The sequence below is a fragment of the Mirounga angustirostris genome, unplaced genomic scaffold, assembly GCF_029215605.1.
Source record: "Mirounga angustirostris isolate CCGP_5_RB_7025 unplaced genomic scaffold, mMirAng1.0.hap1 SCAF_15, whole genome shotgun sequence".
In the NCBI taxonomy this organism is placed as follows: domain Eukaryota; kingdom Metazoa; phylum Chordata; class Mammalia; order Carnivora; family Phocidae; genus Mirounga; species Mirounga angustirostris.
Window position 1 is genome coordinate 42,098,415 of NW_026991723.1, and position 17,365 is coordinate 42,115,779.

Sequence of the window (17,365 nt, forward strand, 5' to 3'; positions counted from 1 at the left end):
AAGGTGATTCTTTTTTCCCCCAAGGTCAGTGGCAAAACCTGAGAGAGACTCCGGGGCCCTGACACTCAGGCCAGTGCCTCTGTCTGTTTCTCAGGGACCAGTTTGTGCCGTGGACTGCCTCCTACACTTTGACAACCCCGACGCTCAGCATCCCAAAAGATGCTGGTAGGGGCTCTGCTGGGCGCTGGGCCGAGGCTCTGAAATGCTGGAAGGGTACCGAGCAGCCAGTGCCCTCCCTGTACTCCGCCACCTGGACAGTGTTGCAGGCGTCCGGGGCGAGGGCAAGGAGTCCACCTGCTCTGGCCTCCTGGCCCCGGGAAGTGTCCTCCCTCCTGGGCTCATTTGAGCAGCTGTTGCTTGCTCCGGCTGGCTCAGATAAACAGGCAGATGTCCTCAGGGCGACCTCCCTGACTCAGAGAGTTTGGGAACTGAGGTATTCAGCCCCTGGGTGGGGGATTGGGGGGGTAGGAGGCAAGGACAGGACTTGTGCTGCTGACTCACTCTTCTCAATGCCTCAATGTTCCGATTCTCGGGGAGGCGGGAAAGACCTGGGAAATGAAGGAGCTGTCTGCACAGGATGGGATCCAGGACAGAAGAAGGGCATATTCTCCTTCCTCCCACCCGTGCTCTCCCTCGGCTCCTCCAAGATGGCCACGGGCCTGGGGCAATTTCTCGCATTTGTGACACAGCAAACCTTGCAAGGTCTTCGGGTGGTAGAGCAGATGGGACGAGGAGGGAGATGATCCTATGACACCAGACAGAGGCAGAGCCAGGTGGAGAGAGGTTGCCGCACGTATTTTCCGGGTGACAGATAAATTATAAATATGCAAAATGAGGATGACAGCAGAAAAGCAACTTTCCTGGACAATAGAGCGTGAAGGGGCATTAGACATCATTTTGTCCCACCCTACCCGAGGGCTGGCTTCACGGGTGTGCGACCTGTGAGGACACACAGAGCCCCACACTGGGAAGGGTCCCGCTCAGGGGTTAACGATCTGCTGTTGCCATCTTGAAATTCGTAGGCATTTTTTTAACCAGAGGCCCGCATTTTCATTGTCTGCTATGCCCCAAAGATTAGGTACCCGGTCCTGCCCCTGGCCTTCCCAGTGAATAAAGGAGCCCAGCGAGGGAAAATGCTGCTCAGGGTCACGCTGCTCATTTTTACTGTCAAACCAGGGTAAACAGCCAGTCCAGAGTTCTCCACCAGTCTCACTCTGCTGTCTCTGTTCAGGGCCTCCTCCCACCGAGGGTCCTGTGCTCTGTCGCTTCGCCTGCTCCAGGTGGGCGCTTGGGGGGAGGTTGGGGGGTCTCAGGTGGCCCAGCCTGGGCCTAGTGTTCGTTGACAGGCCTGCAGCTCCAGGTACCCGAGAACTCAGGCAATGATGATGGGGTCTCAGGTCTGCCCTTTCTGCCTCTGAGCCTCCCTCTGAGCATCTCTGATCATTGTACCTATTGTGAGCAATATCGCAAGAACTAGAGAGAACGTACGTCAGGAGCCCCGCCATGCCAGCTCCCCTGGGCTTTCAGTAGCACGTGGCCTGGCATCTGGCCTAGTGCACATGCTCGATAAAGCTTTCCGGGGCTGATTTTGTCTCTAGCTCTGCTTGTCCTGGCCTAAGATTGTGGCTGGAGACAGCCCTACTGTCACCCCTAACACTGCCCTTTAGTACCTGCTGTTCAAACTAAGGTCTGGGGGCCAGCAGCAGCCGCCTCCCCTGGGAACTCCTCAGAAATGCTGACTCTCAGGCCCTACCCCAGACCTACTGAATCAGACTCTGCGCTTCACCAGGATTCCCAGGTGAGTCACATGGGAATGAACCGTTTGCGAAGCAGTGTGATTTCTGGTGCATACAGCTGGGCCTCTCTTGCCCTGCCCTGGGGGGAAGCTGGGGTGAGTCACTTCCTAGTCCCGGCCAGAATTACTCTTAAAAAGGCAGAGCCCTGGCCTCCGGGATGGATTGGACCAGAGTCCGAGTCACTTCCCGGAGGCTTGCAGAGTGGCCGGGGTGGGCCGTGTGAGGAGGCATTAGTAAGACGGGCATCGACGGGGGGCGCCTGGGTGGCTCAGTCGTTAAGCGTCTGCCTTCGGCTCAGGTCATGATCCCAGGGTCCTGGGATCGAGCCCCGCATTGGGCTCCCTGCTCTGCGGGAGGCCTGCTTCTCCCTCTCCCACTCCCCCTGCTTGTGTTCCCACTCTCGCTGTGTCTCTCTCTGTCAAATAAATAAATAAATAAATAAATAAATAAATAAATAAATAAATAAATAAATAAAAGACGGGCATCGACGGGGGAAGGAGCGGGGTCGGGAAGCTACCGGGGACACTGCAGTGATCCCAGCAATTGGGGGCTGGGAGCGTGGGGACAAGGGGCTGAGTTATGGAGTTCTGCCTGATGTGAAATCCAGCAGACCTAGCAAGCAGGTAGACGTGACAGGTGACATGGGAGAAGGAAGGATGGAGGACAGCTCTGAGATCCTGGATTGAGATCATTGATAGAGACATGGTTGGCCAGAAGGAGGAGGATAAGGGGCAGACGATCAAGGGAAAGGATGCACGCTTTTCATTTTGGACGCGGTGATTTGGGTGAGCCAGTAGGACATTAGTAAAGGTTTTCTGTAAGAAGAGTGGGCTTGTTGTGGTAATTCAGTCACTTCTCTTTGCAGCACTCCTCATTCTGGAGGTAAATACTGCCTGCTCTTGACTAAATGGCCCAGAGCATTCTCTGGGTTTGAGTGCTGAGGGGCTCTGGAGCTAAAAGCGTGTGGGTTCAAATCCTGGCTCTCCCACTCTGGAGCTGTCTTCTTGGGCAAGTTAATAAACCTCTCTGAGCCTCAGTTTTTACCCTTGTAGGATTACCTATCTCGGACAGTTGCAGTGAGAATTAAATGAATTAATACATGTGAAGTGTCTCGAACCACGCCTGTTACATAGTGAACACTCAATAAATATTATCCATTCTATAACCGCCTGTTTACTTTGAAACTGTGAGGTCCTTGGGGGCAGGGACCGCAACGGAAATCGCCTTTGTGTTGTGTAATGCTTTGCACAAAGCAGGTATACAATATGGTCTGCAGAAACCATAACATATGCTGTTCATTAAAGGTGGCCCCGTGGGCCAGCGTGGTAGCTGTGCATGGCCGAATACAGATGTTGTATCCCTTTACAGATGTTCATGCCTTCCTCTCTCCCTTTTTTCAAATCATAACTTAATGACTTGTAGGTAATGAGAATCTGCGCTCATTCATTTCTCAGCCCAAGCTCATCTATGGGCCACTCTGATAACCAAGCCTGGCTTTGGGGGTAAATCCCCTCTCCCCAAAGATCAGTACTGACCCCCTGAGTTGGGGGAGACCTGTCCTCTGAAGATTCTTGCTTTCACTTGATGAAGATTACCTGTGTGCCTGTCAATAATAATGCCAATCACTTCCATTTCTGAGTTTGAGACTTTCCTCGCTCTAGAGCTCAGGCTCATCGGGGAGAAAGACAAGAAAGCAGAGTATTATATAAAAAAAAACACACACACACAACAGTGTGATTGGTGTATGTGACAATAGAGGTAGACACGGGGTGCTGGGGGGTCACGAGAGGGAGAGGCACCCCAGTCTGATCATTTGAGATCTGGCTCCTCTGTGAGAGGACCAAAACAAAATCGCACCCCTGCATGAATATCTATCCTTCCCACAACACTGTAAGCCTTTTCTCCTTCACTATCACGCTGGGCTTGGTGACAGCAGGGCCTGGGAGCCAAATGGGGGCAGAAACCAGGCCCCAAGCACAAATCCCTTGACGGAATTCAAGGCCAGGCATAAATCTAAGTCAGACAATGACTTCGGCCCGTTTTCCTAGGAGCAGAGCTTGCGATAAGGATTGAGTACGGCTGATTTATCAAGGGGGTGGTGCTCCTCAAGGAAAACTGATAAGGGAGAGAGGAAGGAAAATTAAAGAAGGAAAAGAGAGGAGAAAAGTCTGGCTTTTGCCAGATCCTTGGGGTCAGAGGATGAAGAAACCTTGCCCAGGCAAGGCACTCCCTCAGTCAACTCAGTGGAGAAGGTGGGCAGCTGTGAGCTGTCAATAGCCCACAGAGCATCTGGGTGGGCAAACAGGCCCAGTAAAGGGAACCTGGGCATCAACATTCTAGGCACAGGCAGGTTGGGGTCAAAGTACCAGCACTGGGTCCACTTTCCCCCACGATCCCTGTAGTCTATCTGTGACCGCCTTTGTGAACTGGAGTGGGCTGACTGGCTCCTTTAAGAACCTCAGTCTGGGCTTGGTGTGGAGCTTGCTGGTGACCAACCTCTTCAAGTCTTTTCCACAAGTGCTGCTACTAAGCACATCTCCCTCATTCTGCTGGTGCATCTGGAATTTGCCCACGAAACATGACTTCGGGTGGTAGGGACAAGATGGTTTGCCCACACAATTTGGTATGAACACTGGGTGTCTGGGGCATGGTTTATACATTGCTGCTCACAAATTATCAGCCACGAGCTTGAGTGTGCAAGAGGAGAAGGCTAATTGTTTTCAGCCACCAAGGCAACCTGGCCTCTTCTGGCAATTGTGAGTCATCCCGTATTACTTCGATAAATTCCTTTTCTGCTTAACTCATCCAGAATCCGTTTCTGTTGTTTGCATCTAGGAGTCCTGATGGATATAGACAGTAAATCTGCTCCCAATTTTCACATTTTAAGTAGCGGGGTGGCAAAAAGCATTATAAATTTGTGCATGGGCCAGATTCGTTCCTTGAAACTAATTCCTAGAAGCAGAATTGCTGGATCAGAAGGTCTGCAAAAGTGTAAGGCTTCGGGTTTCTATTGCCAAATTGTCCAGGAGCCTCTGGTGTTCCTGAGAGGAGAGAAAACTGCACCAGGAGTGATGGGCACTGAGCTCAGAGCTGCACGTACAGCAGCCCTACCAGTCACTTCACCTCTCAAGGTGGGTGGCATTATAACCATCTCACAGACGAGGAATCCAAGGGAAGATTGTGTCACTTATCCCAAGTCACAGCATGGTAAGTAGCAAAGCTACTTGAGATTTGAACCCAGACATGCAGGATATTCTATTTGCTCCTCTAGACCCAATCACCACTCTCTTCCACAGGGAGGCCCAACTTATGGCCCACATCCTGGCCCCCCTGCCTTTAGCTCCTGTTGGCTTCATGCAATGGGAGGCACAAGTAGGAGTTGAGAGAATGGGGAAGGGGGAGGTCACAGTATTGATTCGCAGCTTCCGCCAGGCAGGCTACCTTGGTTGACTGAGCCCCCCAACCAAGAGAGCAACCCAACCTCTCTTTGGGTTTGGGAAACTTCTCCCTCTACTGGCCTCCTTCTGGTCTAAGGACCAGAAGAGCTCTCTACTGTTGCACATGGGTTTCTGCCCCATCCCTTGTCAGCTTCCCTTGACTCCACCAGCCTCTGTGTAAATAGTCCCTGCATCAGGGCCTCCACCATTCTCTTTTGGGATTCGGACATTAGACTAGGTCCAAGCTGGAGTTTTCCCATCAGGTCATGTCATACACATGTACCTTTAAGACATCAGCCCAATGACGCTGATTCTTGCACACATGCATGCATCCCATGATGGGTGCTTACAGATTCCACCAATCAGCTCTGTGGAGGTCAGACTGTACTCAAAAGAGCACTGGAATGAGAGTCAAGACTCCTGGCTTGCTGTGTAGCCTCGGGCAAGTCCTTCAAGCTCTTCAGCTCTTCGGATTTCTGTCTCCTCATCTGAAAAATGAAAAGCTGGACTAGGAAGTTTCAAGGGTCAGAATACCCAGGAGGAAGAGGACAGACAATTGGATGCAGCAGATATTAAATTCACATGTGCACTTTACACATATGTGCACGCTCGTATGTGCAGTTCTGTGAGGAGAAAAGGGAGCCCCTTTGCAAGCCAGAGAGCTGGGACCTTTTATTCACATGTATTTAGAACCTTTGTTGTTTGTACTTGGCCAGCTTTGGATGGCAAAACGGTCTATTCTCTGTGGAAATTTTGACTTATTTTTCCAGCTGGTCTGCCAGTTGCCAAGAAATGTCATCTGAATATCATTATTTAATCGAAGATTAGTCCATGCCTGTGACATAGGCTGCAACTATTATCTTCTTTGGTTCTTTACATAAGCACACATTCTCTTCACAGACTTGACCTTGCATTAGTGGAGGTAAATGCTGCCTCCTCTATGACCAAATGGCCCAGAGCATAGCAAAGTCATCCACTGGGACTGTGGCCGTCTGTAGGTGTGGAGTATGTGTGTGAGTAGGAGGATACTTAGTGAGTGTGAGGAAAGTACCTTTGAAGTCATTCCTTGCAGGGATCCAGAGAGGGAACTTTCCTTGATCATTGGTCATATCAACATGGCCTCCCACCCTACCAGCTGATTTCCAGTGTTTGTTTTCAGATTAGACCATGTGTGAAACAAAATCCAGCCAAGCCTGCTGGGAGGTATGGGGATGGACCAGACAAAATTTGCAACCCAATCATATTGCAGATCTCTTGGGTAAAGCAAAAGAGAGGAGGGCAGGGAGGGCATGAGTTCAAGCTGTAAATGTTGGCTTGGGTGTTGGAAAACTGTAGACTGCATGACCTTAGAAGGCCCCCACTTAGCCCTGGAATGTCTCCAACCTTCTTAAGCTCCATGTGACATCCAAGCTAGCTTCTCATTTACTGCTTTCAGGGCTCCCTAGGACAATTTTCTCACTGGCCTTGGTTCAGCCAGCTGAGGTGATAACACTTTATTTTGGTTTTCTTATCAGGTTGCTTCCAATGAAGCGGGGCCTTGACCTATCCTCAGAGTAGAGCTCATTACAGGGTCAGGATTTGCTCTCTTTTTCATCAAGGCCCTTTAGATTCTTCTTTATTTTCCAGCCTCTTGGCCTCTGTCTGGTCCAAGGGCCAAGCTGTGGCCAAAGATCTAACACCATCACTCCCAAATCACTGGCTAAGTGATCATCTGCCAGGAAAGAGGAGTCTGGGGACAAGCCCCTGGGCCTAAAGGGCAACTTGACTCTTTCCATACACTGTGGTGGGGACAAGAAAGGTCATTGGCTTCATTTTTAAGAGTTGGGGGCACAGAAAAACTGAACCTAACAACCAGAAATTCTCACATAGATCTTACTTATACCTCTCCACTTTCATTCTCTAAGCTTTTTCTCTTTCCAAAGCCAGTCCATGGACATGTCAGCTCAAGGACAAAAAGAACCATAACCAACAGGATGATCATGTCCATGCCTCCAGCACCTTCCCAGTGCCTGGCATGTCATAGACACATGAATGTACTTTTTGAAATAATGAATGAGCACGTGAATGGGTGCGTGGTGTGGGTGGATGGATGAAGATGGCTCCCAGAATAAATCCTCAAGAAAGGCTTCTTGTAGCGGGAGGGGAAGAATGAAGTGGGGGAAATCAGAGGGGTAGACGAACCATGAGAGACGATGGACTCTGAAAAACAAACAGGGTTCTAGAGGGGAGGGGGGTGGGAGGATGGGTTAGCCTGGTGGTGGGTATCGAGGAGGGCACATTCTGCATGGAGCACTGGGTGTTATGCACAAACAATGAATCATGGAACACTTCATCTAAAACTAATGATGTAATGTATGGGGATTAACATAAGAATAAAAAAAAAAAAGAAAGAAAGGCTTCTTTAGAAAGGGTAGACTGGGGAGAAGGCCCCCACCTGCGGTTGTTACAATATAACAGATATAAATGTTTCCCATACTAGTGAGGACCCAGCCTCTAAATCAAATTGGAAATCTCTTTTTGGGTTCCTCTAGGTGGAAAAATGAGAGCCGAAGAAGAAGGAGACGCAAATGGGGAAGAACAGACCAAGGTGAAGGTCAGACCTCAATCTCCATTTGAGCTATATGTACATATCAGTCTTTTTCTCAGACTGCTCAGCACATCCCTCACCCTGGTGCTCCCCCAGTTAATGATGGAGGCAGATGACTAGATGGAGAAGATAACCAGAAGCCCAACCAGATTTTTTTTTTTTTTTTCTTTTTTGGTCCAGTTGCTAAGTGTAGAGTGACTCATAAGAACTCCAGACAAGGATGACGATGGAAAAGGAGTCTAGCAGATCACGGGAGGGGCTGGGGGAAGGAGGGGGACCCTTGAGGTTGGGAGAGAATGGGAAACATGTTTTGTAAGATTTCCAAGATTTTTGGGGGCTGTTGTTAAGGACTTTTTCATAAGACCTGTTATCCTGCTGGGGTTTACATCACTATTTGATCTAAGCCCCAATAGGACGACTACATCTGCTACTAAGCTGTGTTGTAAATGTCTTTAATTTTTATATTTCATCTGAAGGGAGTTGTTAAAGTGAGTTTACAGGGTGATGGCTCTTTGAATAAAGGCCATCAATACTGGAGCAGAGCTCTGTATGACACTTAATTTTCACTCTAATAAGCCCTCCTAAAACATTACAAGATTTAGGAGGTTTTTTCCCTTTTTTCTTTTCCTTTCCCTTTAACTTCCCTTCCCTCTTTGCATTATTCCTCTCCTCTCAATCTCTTGCACTCTCCTTTCTTGCTTTTCTTAAAGGACATATTTGAAAAGAACATTTTTGCCCAGATGACACCACTTCTCTTTTCACCGCCAGCCAGATGTGCTCTTGACTTCTGAACAGGAGAAATGTTTCTTTGAAGTTTTTCAAAGACTTTGCTTTTATTTAGAATTTTTCCCCTTTTCTCCTCTCCCTCATGTTTAACTGGTTGGGAAGCCCCAGGAGGGGTTTTCACATGGGCCTCTTTTCTTTTCCTGGGGCATAAAAGGAGTGGGATCAGAGGCACTGTGTTCCCAAAGAGCCTTCTATTTTCTGCCCCAACGATTCCAAGTAGTTTCTGGTAGAGCCACTGTCCCTAGGAGCAAAAAGAAGATGGCTTTCGATTCGCTCTGGAACCAGATTTTTTTTTTTTTTTGGTTAATACAACAGTTCTGTCTGGAGTGCAGGGGTGGAAAGTACCCCCATCCTCTTCCTGAATATCTTCCTGCCCTTCATAAAGGTGGGCAAAAAGAGCTCTTCTCTTGCCTGGCCATGGTGCAGTCATGATAGCTCAGGCGCTCTAGCATTGGCCTGAAATTTTGTGAACATTGGGGGGCACATCAGAAAAAGATAGATTGGCACCCAAGAAATAGACCAGAAGCCCCTCTGAAAGCAAAGAGAAAGCCTTATTCATCTTCATCTCCCCCTAGCACCAGACCCCCTCATGCCACCCAATAAGTTTGGGCTTGTTAGAGTTTTTCAAGGAGGCTTGGGAAGGAGCTAGTTCTTCAGGAGGTGGCAGTGATAGAAAGCTGGAAGATTTCCTTTGAAGAATAAACATGACATGTTAGTGCAAAGAGTTTGGAGTATGAAGTCCTGGTTAAAGTTCTAATTGTGTACTGACTCAATATATTTCTCCCCAACTAAACGTAAGTTCCAGAAAGGTGGCATCCCCAGGGCCTAGAGGAATGCTTGGGACTTGGTGGGCACAGAGTGATTACTTGCTGCCTGCATCAGTGTGTTTGTCTGACGGCAGCCCAGGTTCTTTTGGAGGGAAGGGTGTTCAAGACTCAGAAGGAAGACTTTCAAAATAGTTAGTGGGGCTTCTCAAAAGACTTCTCACTCCATAAAAATATTTTTATTTCTAAAAACCTCTGAGGTTGTTGAGGAAGATAAATATATTTGGATTTGGGGATTTTGTTTTTGTTTTACACATTAGGGACACCTGGCTGGCTCAGTTGGAAGAGCATGCAACTCTTCATTTCAGGGTCATGAATTTGAGCCCCATGTTGGGTGTAGAGATTACTTAAAAATAAAATCCTTGGGCACCTGGGTGGCTCAGTTGGTTAAGCAACTGCCTTCGGCTCAGGTCATGATCCTGGAGTCCCGGGATCGAGTCCCGCATCGGGCTCCCTGCTCAGCGAGGAGCCTGCTTCTCCCTCTGACCCTCCCCCCTCTCATGTACTCTCTCTCATTCTCGCTCTCTCAAATAAATAAATAAATCTTTAAAAAAATAAAAAATAAAAAAAATAAAATAAAATCCTTAAAATCTCTCTCTATGTATGTATCTCTCTCTCTCTCTCTCTCTCTCTCTCTCTCTATCATCTATCTATCTTCATTAAAACCCAAGGGTGTATGTGTATGTATGTGTATGCATGTACATGACCTGGTTTCTGCTTGCCTTACGTGAGGTGTGTTCACTACTACAGATAGTCACAGTCAGGGACTCCTTTGACTAACTTTTAAAGCCTAAACCTCTAAGGTAGAACCACTTGAGTTGAAAGCATACCACCCCTTGTGCCTGGAATTGTAATACCACCTCTAAAAGTGACTGGTTATGTTACAAAAATTATTCTCCAGTTTCTTCCTCCTACCAATTTACCTCCATGTTCTAGGGGCAACTCAGGTATGTGATTTCTTAATTTCTGCCTCTGGGTGAAATGCAAAAATTGCCGTATTATGACTAAAAAATGGAAGGCTCACCAAATAGTCCACGTTTTCCCCTACTTTCCCAGCCTCCTTTATAGATATTTAGTTAGATGTGATTAGTTTAGGGCAACAGACTCTGAGTGGAAGTGATGTTGATGTCAGATCAGTTAAAGGTCTTTGCTCTGTCTGCATCTGTCTCTTCCTCTTCTTTAGCATTCAGGAGGCCACATGCTCTGTAGTGCAGCTGAAAGATAACAGAGCCTCTTTCAACCTGGGTCCCTGAGTGACTGAGTACAATCGAGCCCCCTGCCAATCAGTCTTGGATGTAAAACATGAGGTAAGTAAAATTTTGTTATGTTAAAAACAGAGATTTCAAGATTAATTTGTTATTGCAGCATGACCCAGCATATCCTAACTAATATGCCTTTGAAAGTCTGGCCAAACTGTCAAACCAACAAGGCCTATGGTTCTGCTTCCTCAGTGGCTCTCACATCTGTTCCCCTCCATTTCTTTTTTTTTTTTTTTTTAATTTTATTTATTTATTTGCCAGAGAGAGACACAGTGAGAGAGGGAACACACGCAGGGGGAGCGGGAGAGGGAGAAGCAGGCTTCCCACTGAGCAGGGAGCCCGATGCGGGGCTCGATCCCAGGACCCTGGGACCATGACCTGAGCCGAAGGCAGACGCTTAACGACTGAGCCACCCAGGCACCCCTGTTCCCCTCCATTTCTATTGCCAAGATTCTGCCAAGACCCCCAGCCTCTCACCCACACAGTTACAACATTCCACCACCCGGAAGCTCCAGCCTTTCTCACTCTACTCCTCCCCCCTCCCTCGTTTCCAAATGTTACGTCCTTAGACATGGCTTAGTATGATATCACACCCTTGCTTAAAATAGCTTCCATCAGCTACAAAACAAAGTCTAAACACTGAAGCCAGCCCCACAAAACCCTCCCTAATGAAAACGTAATCCTATCTTTCCAACTTCTTTTCTCAGACCCCCATTCTCAGCTCCAGTTTGCATTAAATGACTGTTCACGATCTCTTGCTGCACATTCTCACTTCCATCCACTGCCATTTTTCCTCCCAGCTCTTCCCTCCTCATCCCATACCCCAACTCTTCCTAGCCAATAAAGGCTCCAGGACCAAGTCCTCCATGACACTTTCTAGCTTTTTAGCCCCCTCACATAGAAGTGATCTTGCCCATCTCTGAACTCCCAAATTCCTGGTCTTCTCTGGTGGCTGTTAACTCCTTCCACAGAGCATCACTGGGTTTCTCTGAGGAAGTCTAGGAGTCTTTTATTTGTACCATTCTCATTGAGTTCACAGAAACTAACCCAGTTCCTACCCACAGTAGCTTAAGAAACTGCTGAAAGAATACACAAAGAATGAGCCAATATCTCAGAGGCCTAGTAGGAATGAAGCATATTATTCTATTGCATCTGCTAGCTTATTGAGTATTTAAATCTGTTATCTTGAGAATATTCTGATCTTGTAGCTTTAGAGTGAGTCTCTGGAATTCACATTTTATGAGAACACAAGGGGATTCTGATGCAAAAGATCTGCAAACCACATTTAGAGAAACACTGAGGTGTAGGAACCTGTGCATGTGTGTTTGTGAGTGCTCTTGGTATATGAGTGAAATGCATTGATAGTTTGGGTCATTGGTGTGCAATCCTTTCCAGGGATGGCAAATACGTTTTATCTCACTTGTCAACACCAATACATTCGTAGAGGCTGTCCGGAGGACTGTTTTATGTAGGTCTCTGGGGCCACATCTGGCCTGCACAGGAAAAAGTCCTGTGATTGATGGATGATGTCTGCTGTAGGACCGAGAGGGGAAAGTGGCGGCCTGTGTGCCAGGTGTCTGCCATCAGGCCAGCCCCTTCTTTTGGAGACACGGAGCCAGAACTTGGGAGATGGAGATCAAAGGATCATCAGAGTCTTCATCCAGCCTGCAACCAGAACTGACGTCACCATTGACTTCCTCAGGTGACTTTGTGGCAAAAAGAAATAAAATCAAGATGTTTGGTAAAAGGCATAGTTAAACAAGAAGCTACAAAGTCGTCGTAGTGTATACCTTTTGTTTACATCCGTGGCCTCCATTGCTCCCCATTCGATGGTACTTTGATTTTCCTTTTGGGAAGCCATTCTCCCCATTCCCATTCCATGTGGGTGGGAGTGACCATGCTCCCTATTGCAGGGTGGGCTATGACTGGCTTAGGCCAAGCAGCATATCCTACCTCCCCAGGATATGAGAGAAAGGACGACCCAAGAGGCACGGGATCTAACAGAAGACCTTCTCCCTTCTCCTTGAGAAGAGGTCATGAAGGCGTGCAGTTGGAAATGGCTAGAACACTTTTGTTACCATGAGATGAGAAACTGCAGCCTGAGGATGAAGCCAGTGTCACCAAAGGCAAACCAGTGACAAGGTCCTGGATGACATCATCTGGGCCACTGGACCAAGTCTGACCCAGCATCAGTCCTACCACTGGACTCTTCAGTTACATGAACAAGACAGTTTTTTCATTGTCCAACTGGTTTTTTAATCATTTGCCATCAAACAAATCCTATCAGCTCTTTGAAAGGAAAATGGAGTTTCAGGGGTATCTGGGCCTCGTATATGCCGGAAACAAAGTGGTCCAGACTCAAGGCCCAGCCTGGGGTCCATGTGTACCCTAACCATGGGTACATGACCTACCTTTGTTCCTTTGGTGCTTCTGCTGCCATTACGCCCTCATGTGAGCCTTTCATTTCAAGAGGAAAGGAAGCAGAGAGGAGTCAATCCCACAGGCGGTTTGCTCTGGGCTGCTAGCCTTGATTTCTGCTTTTAGCACCCAGACCTCACCAGGGGCACAGGCAGTGATGCATGAGCCTTAGATAGTTATACTGCTAAAGGTCTTTGAAGGCCAAAATCACTGAACATTGGTATTTGGATTCTTTTGAACTTAGGAGCATGTTATTAAACATATAAGATAAAAAACCAATAACCACGGGGCGCCTGGGTGGCTCAGTCGTTAAGCGTCTGCCTTCGGCTCAGGTCATGGTCCCAGGGTCCTGGGATCGAGCCCCACATTGGGCTCCCTGCTCTGCGGGGAGCCTGCTTCTCCCTCTCCCACTCCCCCTGCTTGTGTTCCTGCTCTGGCTATGTCTCTCTGTCAAACAAATAAATAAAATCTATTAAAAAAATAATAAAAAAAATCAATAACCACTGAATTATCTGGAGTAAAAGTAGTTTGTTCCCCCATTAGCATATAGATGTACAACAATTACTTTCCTATGATTGAACTTATGTTTATGTATTTTAACAGATCCCATTGTAGGGTTTTTGTAATTAGGATATTTTATTCATCGTCCATTTTTCCTCAGTCCCAGCTAAAAAGGAAGAATATATTTCCACTCAACGTCAGTTTGGGGTTGATTCAAAATCTCATTTACAGAAGACACTGTGAATGAAAAACCACTGAGACGTAAGGACACAGGTCTCTGTGGTGGGCTTTTTTCTTCTTCTTCTTTTCATTGGTTATCATTTGTCTTCTAAATTAAAGGTGAAATTGATGAGAATTAGACTGTCTGCAAGCTGGAAAAGCAATCGCTTAAATAATGACATTCAAATAGATCACTTAGTATCATGTAAATGTCAAGTGTTGGTCATTTTTCAAAACACCACCTTTGCTCAACTGGGTCAAATGCAGGGACATGCTGTGGCCAGCTTTTGTGGGTAGCACCCTCCCTCTGACTTTCTGAGTGTGTGCATGTGTGAAAGGGGAGTGGGAGGAAATCAGCACAAGAGAGCTTTCACTTCTTAAAATGTTAATTTCTTCAGTTCACAAAAAAGAAAATGTCGATTAAGAAAAAAAACAAAACAAAAAATAAGATGAGTGCCAAACAATTTCTATCCTCCCTCTCAGAATTTAGTTTTTAGGTCTATAAACCAAGCTGTGCCCTTTTCCTCTCTCCACCAAAATCATGCCGTCTGGTTTCCTACCTTATGAAATATTATCGACCCACTTGAAATGAAAGTGGGCTGTAAATTAATGCATGCAACATTGTCTCCCATCGGATGGATGGCTGGAGCTGGAAAGCCACAGCTTTTAGAATGTTAAATATTTATTGGTTATCATTTCAACCAAAATATGAACTTGCACAAAGAAGAACATGATGCAGATCACACCGAAAAGGTTTGCCTCACTTCCTGTGCCTTTGGAGAAACGAGAAAAATAGGGCCCGTGCGGATGTGCGCCTTGTCTAGGAGCTTAAAAATGCTCCCGGAAGAGAAATGAAGAGCCCTACAGCAAATGACTGGGAAGAGCAGCCGGTGTCCCAGAGGACTGTTTCCCGTGTTTCCAACTTGAGAAATGAGCGCCTCATTTAGACTGTTCACTTTTCCACCCTTGCATCTGGCTGAGTTCCTCAGGCTCTCAACCCCACCCCCAGTCATGGAAGTGAAAGTCGCCCACAAGTATTCTTCTAAAAGACATTGCTGTGGATCATTTATTGCAGATAATAATTGTTTTATCTTAGTTATCATTGTAGTTGGAATTTTAAATCCCTGAAGCTAAATATTTGAGATTTGTTGTTAACTACAGATCTTTCAGCAATTAGAGATTTGTAAAAGCGCGAAGATATTTTTGAACATAAAGCAGTATTGTAGGGGATGGAAATGAATTCTCTTTCGGACTTCATTACCATGAGGGAGGGAATTTACCTCCCAAGTCTTGGAAAGGAACACAAAATAATTCGGTTTTCATGGCCAAAAATATTAAGAAGAAAAATCAATAAATTCACAATGTAATTTGCAATTAAAAGGTGGGCCAGTGGGTTTAGAGACCCCTGCAAAGGGACAATATATCAAAGATGTCCCTGAGACATCAGCTGGGTTCCAGAAGGAGTGGCGCTGTACATAAAGACACACTCCACTGCGATGGTTTCTGTCTGAAAGGCTTCAAAACCTTTGAAACCAGAGTGGAATAATCACTTATATCCTCACCTTAATCTTAAAAAAAAAAGTTAAGGTGACTTACAAAGATATGAAAGGTGTTCCAAGATTAAATAACCCATATGCATGTCTTAAAATTTGAGATGAAGAGAGACTAAGCTTAAGGAAATAGGATGGAATCAAGATGTAACCACATACACTAAATGTCTGCCGTTAAGAATTTAAGGTTCAACTATTAGTGGTTCATGAATTTGGCTCTGAGCTACCTAGCAGCCACCATGAAGAGGGGAAATGTGAAAGTTCATGAGATTTAGTGTCTGTAAAGCAAAAACAAACCAGTTGTTCAAGGAAGCAACATAGCCATTTCTGTGCTCAGATAGATCAAATATCTGTCCTTAAGGGTCCTTGTAAAGAAATCAATTCCATCTTCTGCAGCATCTCTGATGATAGCAATAAGTTTCATAATCTGTCTCTAATGAGAAGAGGAGGCCGAATTTTGCCCAATGACACACAAGTAACTGGGCTTCCAAAGAAGCTTTGAAGGTCTTCTCTGTCAGTTAGGGTAGGGGAATCGGGTCTAGTCCTTCTGCGAATTACAATCCATACACACTCTTCTGCAAGGTACACATGCAGTTGGACAGACAGACTGTGTTCTCCAATAACAGGGTTTAGAAAGTCAGGAATTTCTGTAGGGTGGACACACATTGCCTCCAGGGTGTGTCCTCTAGAGAATGGCATGCTAGCCTTCACCAAAATGGCGGCTATGATCTTGTGGAGGCTCCAATACCCCGTTATTGATTAATGGGTTAAATTGGCCTGACTGTTATGGTGATAAGATTACTTTGTTGTCAGCCAAACCTCTAAGGACTTTCTTTTTCATGCCATGAGATGAAAAGGTCGTTCTGAGAATAAGTTTGGTAACGGAAATGCATCTATTTCTTGTCTGCCAGAACCCTTCCCTTCTTCTGGCATAGTGGGCCACCCCATTTAGAAAGTTGTTCCTTCTCTTTCCTTAAATCATGTATTTGTAGTCGGGGTCTAAAATCATAGTACTCTCACCCCTTGGCCACAAATGACTTGCCTACAAGTGGCACATGATCCGAAGGAGGCGGATCAGAATTCGTTTCTGGGATGTCTCAAACTGGAGCCTGGAAAAGAGTTTCAGGCCCTGTTTGGTGGTGGAATTGTTAGGTGTTGGCTCCCTTGGGAATGTCTCATACACATTGTCCTGTTTGGTTAGATGATAGTTTGTGTTCACATAGCTTATTCTCAAGGATTCTACAAATAATAAAATGGAAAAGAGGGTGAATTCCAGGCTTGTGAGCTTTAGCTTGGGCCTCACATTCTACTATTTCCAGCCCCAGACTGACATCTAACACAGCTTTACTGTGTCACACTCAGAATTGCAAGGCTCCTTGACCTTGAAATATTTCTAGCAAGTGTTTAATCAAGGCTGTTTGGCAGCTTATATGATTTAGAACCAGTTATATCTGAATCAACAGTCAAACTAGTGTTTTCATAGTCATTGTAAATTGGGACAATCTCCCCTTAAAGAACCATATCTCTCCAACTTTCAATTACAAAGGAAGAATGGGAGACCAGATTTTTGTGTCAGGTAGCATGAGTTGATTTGAACGTGGCGATTCATGCATGAAGAACCTAGTCTGTAATCCAAGCAAACACATTTTTAACTTATTTAAATGGAGGTTAGTAACTCAGAGCTGGAGCTCTGTCATAATGTTCCATATTTCATTGATTCCAAAATGCTGTTTTTCCAGCATTTTAACACCCCTGATAACAGAATGTGATTGAAACTGGATGGGGTACTGTAGTCGGCAGCATTTTTCTTTCTTAATAATAAAAGTTTACAATCAATGACATTTTTTATTTGATAAAATATGGCATTTAACCAGGAGGGCACATTTTCATTGTCACAGTATTTTCCAATAGGTTACTTCCTTTTCTTCTCACAAAAGCTCTGTGATGCTGGATGACTTCGGAAAGGCCCAGACATGAGCCTTAAGGTC

At 46.1% G+C, this 17,365-nt stretch overlaps 1 long non-coding RNA gene across 1 annotated transcript in view; it reads left to right on the plus strand.

Annotated features, from left to right (window-relative positions):
* The first annotated feature begins 504 nt into the window (after window positions 1-504).
* The window catches only part of LOC123849660 (uncharacterized), a 30,465-nt gene continuing 13,604 nt past the window's right edge, over window positions 505-17,365 (plus strand). The window contains exons 1-3 of the long non-coding RNA XR_008506714.2: window positions 505-1,798; window positions 7,765-7,826; window positions 10,614-10,737. This is a non-coding gene — a long non-coding RNA (uncharacterized LOC123849660). The remainder of the gene's footprint in view (window positions 1,799-7,764; window positions 7,827-10,613; window positions 10,738-17,365) is intronic.